Source organism: Athene noctua, chromosome 14 (genome assembly GCF_965140245.1).
Source record: "Athene noctua chromosome 14, bAthNoc1.hap1.1, whole genome shotgun sequence".
NCBI lineage: Eukaryota > Metazoa > Chordata > Aves > Strigiformes > Strigidae > Athene > Athene noctua.
This window is the reverse complement of record NC_134050.1, coordinates 12,799,565-12,813,009: the sequence shown is the minus strand read 5'-3', so window position 1 is coordinate 12,813,009 and position 13,445 is coordinate 12,799,565. Positions and strand designations below refer to the sequence as shown.

The window sequence follows — 13,445 nt, the reverse complement described above, 5'->3', positions numbered from 1 at the left end:
AAGCCTGATGAAGGAACAAGAGCAGCACCTGCCTCTTCCAGGTCTGCCTGCAGCTAGTACCATCAGGGGACTTTGCCTCTATAAGCAGTAGGTTCATTTTCAGTCTGAAAAATATTGTTAAAAGCCTCTCAGGCTTTTAAGAGAAAGAAGTTTAAATCCCAGACCGGAAGCCTTAATTATAATGGATTTGTGTGAAAGTTGCCAGATCTCTCCCTGCTCTGTGATCAGGGCTGTGCCAAGAGTCTGCTTTGTGTCACACTTGCAACTACGTTAAGTTCAGCAAAGTAACTGGGTCAAAGATGCAAAGGCAGAACAGACATCACTGATTAGCACTAATGATAGTCTAGTCTGCGGAGCAGAATGACAGTGCAATCATTTCAAGGTTCTTGCTGTAATTAAAGGTAGCCACACTCACCAGCTGCTGGGAACAAATCCTTCCGCATGTCACATTTTACACCTTAGAAAGTCACACAGAATCACCATGACCTGAAAACAGCCCGTGAGAGGAAACAACTGTGAGAACTAGTTGTTCATACTGCTGGAGTTGAAATTAACTTGCAGAAAATAAGGAAAGATTTAAGCATTGTGATCAGCTCTTCTAAATATGCAGCACTGTTGTTTTCAATCAATGAATTCCATCTATTGTGAGCACAGGGTTACAGATGGAAAATACTGATCTCATGTTCAAGAATTTAATGGTGCATCTGTCCACAACTGTAATGCCAGGTGCTCTGAAGATCACTCAACCTTCAAAGAAAACAGCAGAAACGGAGACAACTACAGTGTTTTTCCAGTGTCTCACAGACTTTCCCCAAGAAGAAAAAAACAGAGATGGGAGTTATTTAGAGAAGGGAGTAAGAGCAGAAATAAATACTGAATTACTGAACTTACTTATTGAAAGTAAGTCCTAGTCTTCTAGACAGCCTCAGCTCATTTGCAAAGCAGTGTATTTCCAAGTAATAAAGACAAATATGTCAATAAAGCAATTAACCTGGAACTCACTGCAACAAACAACAGGGAAACATACACTGTCAACCTATGGATAGAGGGAGTACAGGCAGAAAAAATGGTCTTATGCAAGATAAACAAGCAATTAAAACATTATAACTCAGAATATAAAAGGTATTCATTAGATAGTCAAGAAGAAAAAAAAATATTTCTACCATGTTCTTTCACTTTCCTTCTAAGTGCAGTGAGACAGGACACAACTAATCCTATCAAAAACACACATTAATCTCTCCGGAAAACTCAAGCCACTGACTATCCACTGACAAAATGTGGGTGTACAGCCACTGGCAGAAACGTGGTGGACACACAGGACCAACAAGGAGATTTACATCAGGACAACAACATAAAGCAACTCCCTTCAAGATACAGAAATGAATGCACCTATAAAGTGACAACTACAGCAGGCTGCAAACGCTGAGCTAAGGACCTGTCCGCAGGAGCTGTGTCGAGCAGAGCCGCTACGCCTGCACAGACTGCTGCAGGAACTCCACATGTGTCACCAGGTATAGCAGCAGCCTTCCTGAATCACTTAGTGACTTTATGGATAAAAAAAAACAAAAACAAACAATGTGCCAACACCTGTGTGCTTCTGGTTACATTTCTGCCCAAACACAGTAAGTCAGCTATAGAATATATTATTATGAGTGTAGTTATATTATGATTTATGGATTTATTTTTTTTTTAAATTTCCTACTGGTAAGGTATATGTAGTGTATAACATATGAAAACTTCATTTGGAACCATTCAGAATGCTAGGACATATGGAAATTATATTAAAGGACTACGGGAATGATGCCTTGTATCACTTTTCAAAGTAAAATGTAAATACTACAACACAGACCATTAAGGAAAATGCCACTCAGCCAGAAACACTGGGAGAGAACTCACCAGGCTTCCTGCTGCATTGCGCCACACAACAGATAAACGCCACAAAGCAACTGTTGCCTTTGAAATGCCCCATTTGCAACACCGTGCAGAGATCTCTCAGGAGTCTCAAGCTGACCATCTGTAAAATGTAAGCATTTAAAAGCAGTGGTTCTGATTTTGAAAATCATAATCTTTGTCTGTCTCAGAAATTTCAGCGACTAATAGTCTTTTCCCACACATGAGCCTTAAACTTGAGTAATCAGTGTTGTTTCTTAAGGAGGAGGATGGTTCAAATTAACACAGCCGCTCCACAGATACTTCATTTCTTGTCAAGAATGTCACAAGGATTTCTTATTAAACTGCTTCCAACCAAACAAATGAAAAATTATTATTTTTTTCCAATAACCAAGTTTTTTTCCATAACCAAGTTATCAATTGATATTCACTAACAGCAGTATTTTATTTATGGAATCAAGCTGGTCAAATCTGGTAGGCAAGAGGGGCACACAAAGTGTTAGACTGTGCTGATCAGCCCTCAGTTCTCAAATGGCAGCCATCAGTTAGTTCTGCACACACGTTGCAGAAAGATCGCCTGCTCCAGGACAGCCTGCTTCTCCCTCATGATTGCTCTGCTGGCAGATCACGGCGATAACAGTGTTTTCCCCCTAAAATCTTCCTGAAACTCCTCCCTGAAGCACAGCCAACACCGCCCTTTAATCAAGGAACAATTTGCACACACAGACACACACACTCATAAACAATGGCCACTTGTGAGGAGGGGAGGTGGGATACAAGGATCTGATTTCCAGTCACTGCACTTTCCCCCTCTAGGACGGTTTTAGGAGAAAGCGGAAATAAGCATCACTATTATCTCCAGTGTGTGTTAGCAGCCACGCCGAAGCCAGTCAGCAGCGCCTGGCATTGTTTGGAGGAACACAAAAGACCTTCTGTTTGGAAAGTTCAAGAAAGAAAGTGGAGAGCCTGTGGCCTGGTCCTGCAGTCAAAAGACTGAAGCTGAGGCTGAGAAGTTCTCAGGCAGAGGCTGATCTGAAGCCCTTTGAAGTTGACGGGAAAACTCCCATGGACTCCAGCAAGCTTCGGATTATGCCTGAAACGCACAGAAGGGAGCAACGCAGCATAAAAGTACAACTGAGCATCTGCTATAGGGGAGTTTAAACAGCACATGGGTGACCTAGTCTTTTTATCATGGTTATCAGTACAGTGTGATGTTCGAGGAAGCAGGATTATATCCATTTTCTAAGTCTTTTCATTAGGACATAGCAGTTGTACAGAAATCATTAGGCATTTTTCTGCTTAAAATGCTATGCATGCTATCCTAGTGTTGAGTGTTGAATACAGCATTTAGCAAACATCTCTGAGGAAATGGGGAAAAAAAAAGACCCTTTCAAATTGCTGAAATTACTAGTTTGTTGCTTTCTTCCCTGCTACCCTCTCCCAGAAAAGGCTGGTTTGATGCTATGAAAAATACAGCCCAGGACTAAAAACCTTATTGAGAACAATGCTGCCAGCATCATCTATTCATAAACAGCAGTTTGAGAGGGAGCCCAGCCCAGAAGAAAATCTTTAGCAGCACATTCTCCAAACAATTGCTAAAGGATCCCAAGTGTGTGGAGGTTCCAAATCCTCTGCTTAATTAAGGTGAAATTAAAGATGAATATAGGAGCACCCACGAAGACCGACATGTCTTCTGAATTCTCCTAACGCTTCCATAATTATTTTCTTGCATATAGGAGTAATTGTTGCAGTGGTTTTACAGTTTGGTGCTGTCTAGATCCTAAATGACATTTTCTGTGAATTAATTTCTTAGCAACTTTTTTTTAAAAAAAAAAAACAACCAACACTTTACCAACACTTTTTGCAGCCTTTGCACAGGATTCAACAAAAAGCCAAAGTATTTTTAAATTTTTTTTTCCTTTCAAAAATGCAGGATGTTTCCTCTTTCCCTGGCTAATAGAATCCAACTGTTGCCGCATGACATCATTCCCCAGAGCTAGGGAATCCAAGCTTGCTCAGACATTCGGCTGGGAGTAAACACCGCAGAAAAAAAAAAGAAAAACAAAACACACCAAACTTTAAAATGGGAGGAAATAACATTAAAAAGGCAATTTTTGTTACCTGAAATTTGGAGCATTTCCCTTTCCACTCCATTCTCAGATTTGTATTTCCCAGACAAAACTCTGTCTTATTATGTGAGGCAATCAGAAAACCAGTCGTTTAGCGTCTAATACCTGCTGTGCTTCCCACAACTCCTTCATATGACCTTTCGCAGCACTGATTCCAGCTAAAATGATTGCAGAGAACACAGACTGGCCAGGCCAGTTGTCATGGAGATCTCTCTCTCTCTCTTTCCATACGCACGCGCGCGCATACACACACACACAGATTTAAACAATTCTGGGAGGCATCCACAAAACAGCATGCCTTTTCATCAACTAAGTTTTTGAAGCATTCCACCCCTCCTCCAAGCCCTCCCTAGAGTCAGCCCAGGAAGCTGAGCTTTGGTCATGAATCGATTGTTCAAACTGGAGATATTGCCTTTTAAAAAAGAAAACCAGCACAGAGCTTGTACTTTTTTTTTTTTTTTTTTTTCTCCCCCCCCCAGGAAGGAACACTGAGGTGTTTGCTTGCCAAAGCTCTGAACTAAAAGTAAATCCATTGCATTCAAACCTGTGGGCTATTTGTCTTCACCCGACTTGTTATGAATTTGATATCTGAAAGCACTAAGACTCTATTGAAATACAATCATGCAGATTACCAGAAATGCTGCTGGCATGGCCTGGCTGCTTACCTTGCTGTTCCCCCAGTACCCAGCCAGTGACTTAATTAGCACAGGTATTCATCGTGGTCATGCAGAACTTCCTGTATTCTTTCATGTTTCTGTAATTAAGAAGTTAAATGTGCAGGTCAGGAACATTCAACTCAAACAGAAAAATCCCCCAGCTAAACATGAAAAAACAGATACATTTGGAAGTTCTCATACTGACTATAAGTTTACATGTCTCTTACCCAAAACTATCTCCCAGTTAAAGGAGAAACCCATTTCAATGACGTCTGCAAATACGAGAACCGATTAATTTACCATATTCACTGGCACAGTGGTTGCAAAACAAAACTTATTCCAAACATAAAACCACAATATTTTTTCTGTGACAAAAAAAATTCTAAATTAATCTCCAGTAACATCATATAGTAAAGCCTGGACTCATTAATGAAGAGAACAGAAAATACTTTAAAAAAAAAAAAAGGAAAGAAAGAACATTTTAGTAAGGAAATGCAGTATAAAGTATTTGGACTCAGAAGAACAGCACCATGCCCAAAGTCTTTACACTTCAAGGAATAGCGTTGGAGACTTACTCTTTAGAGGATTTAACCAGAGTCAGTCATTCAAAGTTTTAAAACTTCATAAAAGATACTAAAGGGACTGCATGACTTTGCTGTCTGCAATGAGTAGTGTAAGCAACAGTCCCTCTAGTGGGCGTAAAATTGCAAAGCTGGCTATGTCCTACTTGGGAGAAAATCAGTTTCTTTTTTCCTCTATCAAGCACTTCATTATGCCGTTATGATATTCTACTCCTGCATTAAAAATTAGCATGCGAAACCATTTATATGTTATTTAGGGAGCTGAATACAAGAGAATGTGTATGTACATTACATAATCAACACTGCTAGGTTTATACACAAGGAGATATAAAAGAGTTCCAACCTATTACTCTTCTGACTGTGTTTGTAACATGATAGCAAAGGTGGGGTTAGAACAAACCTAGACAGTGAGGTAGCCAAGATGTTCGATGAGAACACCTATCTCTTCATATAGCTATTATAATATTGACTGTACTTCTGAAACCTCTACATTTTGCAAGTGACAGAGCTCCCAGCGGGTTGTACACTTAAACCACCTCTCCTTCTATCAAAAACACTACCCAAAGGCATGTACATGAGGCTTATTTTACAGTTACCAAAAACTGCATGCAGACTATTCACAGGTAGATGAGTATAGAGACAGCTACTTCAGCTGTCAAGAGTCCAGAAGATGCTGACATGCCATCACATGAAAGTTTTTCTAGACATTGAAATACCACATGCTATGCTTACAAGTTCACACTAAATTCCCTTAAGAATGCACCAGTGAAGTCCAGCAGAACCACAAGAGCCAAATATAAAAAAATCTGACGTTTTTGTCTTGAAATTTTCCGTTTGGTGTATGACCTGAGTTAAACTCATAGCATGCTACAAGTGGGCACAGTTTCACCAGCATAACTGGGGAAAGAGGGAGACAGGTAGCTTCTCCCAAGAAAGGCCTATTTTACTCTACAGCACTGCAGAAGGAGTGCTCAAAGACATGGAAGTAATAAAAAAAAAAACAAACAACCTCGAACCTGATCAGTGGACAGATGAAATGGCTGATCAGTCTCAGATTTTCTATTGAGCCCATTACTAGTAGCATGGGAGTATGTACAAACCATCTGCATCACATCCCACTCCAGAGTTTATCGCAAGGCTTTGTAGCACTTCATTAGGTGACCACATCTACATATACAGTCAGGATCTCAGGGGAGCACGCAAGCTAACACTTATAAACAATTGAAAATGCTCATTGCATTACAGGTACACTCAGTTACAGTTTAAAGTTCCAACCAAAACAAATGAACTAGTTAAAATATATTATGCATGCACAGATATGTAGGTACAAAACACAGTAGTAAAACTATAGCCCAAGCTTTGGTCTTGGGCAGGTGGCTATCACAGAAGACCCCAGAGAAGCACTTTTCTATTCTAAGCCTCATAGATATCATCCTAATCAATTCATTACCAAAAGGTGAAATATTTTGTTCAGATTTGCCCCAGTGAAACAAGAACCATTCCTACCTTTTACTTTTTTTCTCACTGGGCTTTTCTATGAGCACATCAAGACCTCAGAACAAAATTTAGGATCAGGACGGAGTTTGGGGTGATAAACAGAGGACATCATGAGCAGCTGATGTTAATTACAGTGTCATGGCTACACTGCATTAGAATATGTATCCTCATCCCCTGCAGGACACAGACAATCCATTACTCACACATGGCTGATGTTTAGCTTCATATTTCCGATACACTTCCCATTTCTGACGGGTTGAACACGCTCCTTGCTACGCTCTGCGGTCCCAAGCGCAGGAGGCAGAGGCCACGTGAGGCGTGCAGGAGCAGACCTGCACTAACAAGATGAGTGTGTGTGAGGAGTCCTCACCGGGGCACACCTGGCGTCTCTGCCCTTGAGCCTGAAAAGGAAAGGATGAGCCGCTCTCTCCACAAGCTGAGGTCTGAGAATCTTTACTGAACACTTCCCAAATCAAATGGCCATCATCAGCAACAGGAGAGAAAACAAAAATCAGATTTGCTCCTAAATGACTCATGAAATTTTATCTCTTTCAGTAGGTGAAAACACCACATGAACTTTGGGATTTAAAAAGAAAAAAACAGAGATGAGCTACAGACTAAGCTGCCCACAACAACAGCACAAATCTCTGGTAGGTGTAAACAGAGATTAATAACTACACAACTTCAGTAACATTTTCCTTTGCATTATTTAAATAAAATGAAGTTCCACATAAAAATACTCTTGTAAAATTATTTATGATTTTTCCACCTCCCCCAATAACTTTCTGTCCTTCAGCAGAGCTGTCCCCTTCCCATAGAAGATGCCCGCCTTATCTCTCTGCCTCTCATGTCACCTCTACACCACAGTTACTGACCATTTTTCCAGTGACTTCAACAGATACATATGTCTGAACTTAGATAAATTTAAGACTCAACAGCAAAAAATGAAGCTTCAATACCCTGTTCCAGTGTGGTTTTAACTCAATACTATGAAGAGGCAAGTGCCTGCAGCTCCTGCTGACCTCACTGGGGGAGGCAGAGCTAGGCAGAGAACTTCCTCATCACCAGGCAGTGACTTGCAAAGGTGTGGAAATAAGGGGAAAGGCTGCAACAGGCCAATACTACAAAGAGTGCATGCACTACAAAAACTCTGCTCCCTGCGCTTTATTTAGAAGCCCAGCCCTCAATACTTTTGCATAGGGCTTTCTGTGACTACCAGGTGGGACAAGACAATGACATCCAGGACAGCAGCCACCATACTCTGTGAAGCAGTCCCATACCACCATTGAGTTCTTTGAATTAACAGCCCACAGCACTGGCCTTTATTGTTAACACTCCAACACAATGTACTGCTTTACAGCAGTAAAGCACATGGCATAAGATAACACCTCTGACCCCAAAAGCATCATTCTACTTGAGAAAATAAAACTTAGTGACTTCAGTGGCATTAATAATTTTACCTCACTACATCATGTTTTGCTAGGATTATGGTATCACAGTAAGTAGTACGAAAGTATATTGTACCCCTGCAAACAATAGCAAAGGAGTTGACCCAACATACGAGCCCCCCCCGGTTGCAAGGAGACTGCACAGGTGTAAATCTAAGATCAGTCACTTATGAACTTGCTTTCTTCCTCCATTTCAGCATCAGATCCATTACCCATAGTATTTCCACAAGTCTCTTTACAGGAGATGTAAAAATTTCCATGAGTTCTTTAATAGCCCAGCAAGGATCATGTCTGAAGCACTGTAGTGATTTCACTAACCCAAAAAAAAGTATGTGTGTGTATATATATACACACACACAGAGTGTATATGTATATATATATATACACACACACACACACACACACATATACTCTATGTATATAGGAAATTACTAATAGCTGTACACTCTTTGAGATGCTGCCAATCCCTTTATTGCCCCATATCCCATTTCAGTTTGATCTCATTCTGCAAATGAAAGCCTACCATACTTGGGTCCAACCCTGACATCTCAAGCTGGGTGCAAGACAGCAATCTGCAAAAGCTGCTAAGTGATGCAGTGAAACTTAGAGGATATCTGTACCTGGGGGGTCATGACAAAAAGCTGACACACATTCAACCCCTGTGCAAACACTCATTCAGAAATAAAATCACTTAACTTTGTGGCTATTATTGTTTTAGGCCCTGATTCAGCAAAGCACTTAAACATTGACTTCAAAAGAGCCTAAAATATGCCAAGCATGTGCTACAATATTTTACCAAAGTGGTGCTTTAGTAATGTTGTGTATTTCAGAAAAGAGAGAAAGAGATTTTATTTGGCAATTAAAGCTTTAAGATGTTTGGTGATATAACCAGGACATGCTCCTCATGCTAAACCTACTAATGATGCTGAAAATCTGCTGAGCAATAAGATTAATAATTCCTTAATAAAACAACTTCAAACCTGAACAGTGTGGAATTAACTCATGTAAATGCCTGGTTTGAGAATTACCCATACCTATAATCTGACTCATGACAGGAGACACATATTACAGCTCACCCTGCTAGGAAAAAGGTGCAAAGCCAAAGAAGCCATACAAACTGGCTCTGGGCCCGGGCAGCCAATTCAGCCAGCCCTCAACACCCCAGTGCTGCACACTGTGTCAGATGGCACCAGGCCAAGACACAAGCCAAGCCATAGGGATAACCAAAAGGTGGAAACCTCATGTAAGTCAGTCCTTGTGCTCCTTAACTCTCCAGAACCAGCCCTGCCTGCAACCCATCTGCACTCAGTCAACACCCTTCCTGTGCGTGGCTGTGCTGTATCCCAGGCATGCCTGAAAAGGAAAGACAGGAAGCTGTAGGACCAAAATCGATGGAGTGGGGAAGCCCCCAAGGGAGGATTATTTGTCCTGTCTGGACAAAACAAGAAAATTTTGCCCTTTATAGGTGTTAGTCTCTTCCTATACCATTTTTTACTGCATATATCCCCATCAAGCATGGATTTATGTCCCAAGAAGGGCAAATGAGACAAACAGGCTTCCTCTTGGAACTAGCCGTATCAGGACAGTTGTCAATGAATTGCTTGAAATTCCACAGAAATTCTGATTTGACCCTACATGAATGCGAGGGATCTCAGTTTGTCTTAGTTCACTACTGTTTCTTTTAAGTAAAAGCCAAAGGACAAGTTTCTGTTACCCTCATTCACAGTACACATCCTGCAACACAAGATGCTACACATGGGACTCGAAGACAATTTAAAAAACAGATCCCCTCACACCTGGAATTGCAACGCAAGAAGGACTTACTAGAATATATCTCTGGAAGGACTAAACCTTGCATGCAACCAAGCAAGCACTGCAAAACTTCAACTTAATGGGAACAGAGGAGCAGAATCCTTCTCAGAGCACATAAATGATGGGAACACAGATCCTTTAAGCCAATCCCCACCTGAAGAGGCACTTTCAAACTGTTGTCAAGGTAGCCCTTCCTCTACTTGCATTTAGGTAGCGGGACAAAGAACATGCTGCTGTTGGGAACCATCTTCATTTTTACGTTGGCTCTACAGAGCTAATAAAGGGAAGAGTCTTAAGCAAAGCAATGGACATGAGGACAGGTATATTCAAAATGCAGCACTGGTTTCCAAAGCAGAACACGGGTGGTGGTTGGATTTCTTGCATTTTTTCCCCACTGCAAAAGAGGTCTTAATTTAAACTCAAAATGGAAAATAACAGGGCTTAAGGCTGAGCATCCAGTACAATTTCACCTTGTTTACATGAAAAAAAATCACAACCAATAGCACTGCGTGCTCTTTGAACTTCTAAATTAATAAATAGATAGATAAATAATGACAGAATGTGTTGTGATTCCTTTTGATCATCAACTATGAAAGTTCACAGGAAGTTTATGCAACCCTTTCTGACTGGATAGATCTTATCTTCCAAAGACTATTAGCCAAGAGACTAAGAAGAACGTGTCAGCCTGATGTTCCTTTGGACAAAAAGCAATGACTTCTCTGCGTGCTAATTCTGCAGTTGCCTTCCTTTATGTTAGTCATGACTTGAACCTCCAAGTCGGCCTGGAAATCCTGCGAACTGCTGGTAACATGCTGGGGGATGCCTGTGAGCCCTGCTTAGCGTCTCTGGGGAGGAAGGGTACTGCAGGCACCAGCCTGGTACTAGTGCCATCACCTACACCCCATTGAAATCAAAGCCAAATGCGACAGCATGTGTTTCCTTAGGCATACAAGCTTGTCTTTCATATTGTCATAATCATCACAGCAGGCAGATTTTTCAAGCCACAGACAATAAAGCTATTTTCTTCTCTATTTTGGATAGAGCAGATAAACAAAATACTGCTTGGAATATGCACAGCTCCTTTCATTCATGGTCCTCAGTGTGCTTTACAAAGCCCAGTAAACTGCTGTGTGGCTGCTTGGAAAAGAGGAGTTAAGCGGCTTGGCCCCTCAGACACAGTGTGTCACCAACTGGGTTCTGAGCACCAGGATCTGCTGCCTCCTCTGAGATCACAGTTAGGACCTGGAAGACAGCTGGGGTCAGCTAAACTCCAAGGGGTATCAGAACTTTCTTCTTCCTGGAAAACAATTCAGGCATGGGAAACAGCTGAAATCAAGCTTTCCTTCTAGCTGGTTTCCAGTGCCATGGCGGAAATGAAAGTCAGTGACAGTGGAGTGACTAGGATGAGCTTGTGCAAAACAAAAGAAATCCAAAACCAGAACATGCAGACAGTTCAAAAACATTTTGTAATCTCAGTGTTGGATTCTCAGTACCTCACTGCTTCCTGGGTTTAGCAATGGAGTGTGGTACAGAGATGCGCAAATGAGCTGCAGCCACTGTAACTCCAGAACCGGCAGCAGCACAGCCCCAACAGCACAAGGCAGTTCTTGAACCACTGCAGCTGTATTTTTTCAGGAAGGCGGTCGTGCCTCTGCACAGTGCCTCACTGCGCCATAGGGCTGTGCAGACCTCCTGGAGTCAGCTCCCGGGCTCTCTGTGCCCAGCTCCATTGTGTGGCACAGACATCCCCTGAGCAACACGCTGCAGACCACAGAGGAAGCCAGTCCCAGCGCAGGGAATTCAGCTCCCAGCACCCATGCTCCAGATGAACGCCTTACAAGCAAGGTCACTCCTCCTCCTTCAGTTCTGTGTGCTTTCTCAAACAGAGCTGGGAGATGCCTCTGAAAACAGCCCCACATCCCAGGAAGGACTCTCCAGACACCCCCTTTTAGGCTGCTGGGGAATCATGCACCTACCTATCTGTCTCCTCTTCACCACTAACAGTAGAAGCTATTATTTAAGAAGAACAAAGGTCTCATTCTGCTTTACTCTCAACGAAAGAGATGGCCGAGATAAGATTTTGCCTCCTGACATGAAAAAACATAATTTCTTCTTTTAATTAAAGTATTTCCCATCTTAAAGACAAAAGAAAAACAAGAATCAACTTTTTTTAAGGGCGGAACTTGGGAAAGTACCAGTGCTTTTCTTCCAAGTCTGGGAAAACTATACAGCTTATATAGGCCAGGACACTGTTACAGATATTTTTCCTTTAAAACACTGGATAAAGTCCATGTAGTCATGTGATGTTCCCTATTGCTATGTACATTGCTTTAAGGGGATGGACAACTCACCCCCTGGAACTGCTGCTGCTTGCTGTTCATGCTGTGAAAATGGTGAAAACCCACAACACAGGCCCAGTGTTAGCCATTTAGTGTGCAAAGACCACACACCAGAAAGCTTGCAAAAGACCTTGCTGCCAGTGAAGAAGCGCTAGCAAAAGCTCTGCTAAAAGTCTTGATTTCTAACTAACCTCTAACCTGGCCTGTAACAGCACAAGCACTGACTGCTGCACCAACATCTCCATCCAAACACTACAGTAGGACCAGACTTTTAAGGCGCTGGCCATTCCCAATTGATCACAGAGTTATGCCAAGATTTATCTATGTTACTTATGGCTGTTGCCCTTGCAGTTGGGTGTGTGTATGTTCACTGCAAACACAAGTTAGTGCCTACAGTGCTGGAAGCAGTTTATGGAAAGTCTGAACCATAAGATTCAAATCATTATGTCCATGCATCACAACTTGCTTTGGGGAAAATTCCCCATTCAAGAACAGACATGCTGATTAGACTCCAATTCTCTGATTTCCCGACGTGTGAAAGTCCCATCAGTAAACATGAAAGCTCTGTGATTACTGAAAGCATAAAGCAACACTCTCAGTTTGCCAGAAAGTGATGAAAAGGCTGCTTTTTTTTTTTTTTGCACATATGCATAGGGTGGAAACCCTCTATTCTGCTTCCTGCACAGTGTAGAGGGACCTAACAAGGAGTCAGAAGAATCAAATGTTGCTCTGGATTTTGACACCATCCAGTTATATGACCTTGGATGGCCTTCTTCACCTAGTAGCACAATACCTGTTTGGCTTTCTGAAGCACTGAGAAATCAGAAGCAAACAGTATTGGAATGATTCAAGTAAATTGCAATCTCACCATAAACTTCAAACAATACGTATCTTTGATCACCTTATACAATTCCATACCCTAATCAGCCTCCAAGGCCATTCCCAGTTTCTCAACCTGCTTCACATCTATGTATTTTTGCTAATCCCTCCAGCCTGAAAAAGGCCAAACACGAACAAGGTCTCTTCATCATCTCTACCACTGTAATAAGAAACTTTCCTCACAATTTACAAAGTCCCAAAGTAAAACAAACGC

General features: G+C 41.7%; 1 protein-coding gene across 1 annotated transcript in view; it reads right to left on the bottom strand.

Annotated features, from left to right (window-relative positions):
• Window positions 1-4,230, bottom strand: part of DENND2B (DENN domain containing 2B) — a 141,005-nt gene extending 136,775 nt beyond the window's left edge. The window contains exon 1 of the mRNA XM_074918158.1: window positions 4,012-4,230. The gene's annotated coding sequence lies outside the window, so the exon portion shown is untranslated. The remainder of the gene's footprint in view (window positions 1-4,011) is intronic.
• Window positions 4,231-13,445: the final 9,215 nt, after the last annotated feature.